The sequence below is a fragment of the Suricata suricatta genome, chromosome 5, assembly GCF_006229205.1.
Source record: "Suricata suricatta isolate VVHF042 chromosome 5, meerkat_22Aug2017_6uvM2_HiC, whole genome shotgun sequence".
Taxonomy (NCBI): Eukaryota; Metazoa; Chordata; class Mammalia; order Carnivora; family Herpestidae; genus Suricata; species Suricata suricatta.
The window spans coordinates 4,895,522-4,897,111 of NC_043704.1; positions in this window are offsets into that span (position 1 = coordinate 4,895,522).

Genomic DNA, 1,590 nt, shown 5'->3' on the forward strand with positions numbered 1-1,590 from the left:
CCAGGTAGTACGTTAGAAAGACAGTTGCTAATTACGGAGTGAGCCCAAACCTAAGCAAGCATGGTGTGAGGAAGGTGACATTTATTTTCTCTTTACCATCCCAGTAAATTCATGAGGTAAGTCACCTTTTTATCCACAGGAAAACAAAACAAACTTAACTTCTTAGAGGTGACGTGACTTGCCCAAACTAGTATTTTATTTCTTGTAATCCATAAATATCTCCGAATAGCCAAATCAATCTAACCAATCTTCATAAAGAAGAATAAAGCTGAAGGCATTGTAGTTCTTGATTTCAAAGTGATATGACAAATCTATTTAAATCTAACTACAACAATACAGTGCTATATAAAGACCAACGGATCAGAACAGTGAGCCCAGAAGTAAACTGACACACATGCAGTTCACTGGGTTTTGATGGGGGTGGGGGGCAAGAATATACAACGGGGAGAGGGTAGTCTCTTCCCCAGGTGATGGAAGACTGGGGATCCACATGCAAAAGAATGCACTTATGCTACACACAAAAGATGACTGAGAATAGATTAAAGACTTGAATGTAAGACCTGAGATTGTAAAACTCCTAGAAGAAAACATAGGCATAAACCTTCATGATATTGGTCTTAGAAGTTATTTTATGGATATGAACCCCAAGGCACTGGCAACCGAAGCGAAAAGAAATAAGCTGGACTCCATCAAGTGAAAAAGCTTCTGCATAGCACTGGAGACAGCCAGCAAAGGAAAAAGCAACCTACAGAATGGGAGAAGATACATGCAAACCATATAACCGACAAGGGACTAATTTCAAAAATATACAGAGAACTAACTCCCCTTGGGGCGCCTGGGAGGCTCAGCCGGTTAAGCGTCCAACTTCGGCCCAGGTCATGATCTCACGGTTCATGGGTTCGAGCCCCGCGTCAGGCTCTGTGCTGACAGCTAGCTCAGAGCCTGGAGCTGCTTCAGATTCTGTGTCCCCGTCTCTCTCTGACCCTCCCTTGCTCATGCTGCCTCTCTCTCTCAAAAATAAATAAACATAAACATTAAAAAACACACAAATGTTTGCAAGGATGTGGGAAAATTAGAACCCTAGAGTTTCCTCAAAAATTAAAATATGGAATGACTGTACACTCCAGCAATCCTACATCTGGATACTTGTCCAAAAGAGTCTAAATCAAGATCTCAAAGAGACATTAGGCCTCCTGTGAGTGAGGCCACACGATTCACAAGGTGCGGAAGCAGCCCAGTGTCCCCAGTGGATGAATGGGTAAAGGAAGGACGCACACAGGAACAGGATTTGTCTTTTAAGTAGGAGGCCCCCTCCTGCACTGTTGGTGGCAATGTAAACTGGTGCAGCCGCTCTGGAGAACAGTGTGGAGGGTCCTCAAAAAACTATCCATAGAACTCCCCTAGGACCCAGCAATAGCACTGCTAGGGATTTACCCAAGGGATACAGAAGTGCTGATGCATAGGAGCACATATACCCCGATGTTCATAGCAGCAATGTCAACAACAGCCAAATCATGGAAAAAGCCTAAATGTCCATCACCTGATGAATGGATCAAGAAGATGTGGTATATACACAATGGAGTACTACAT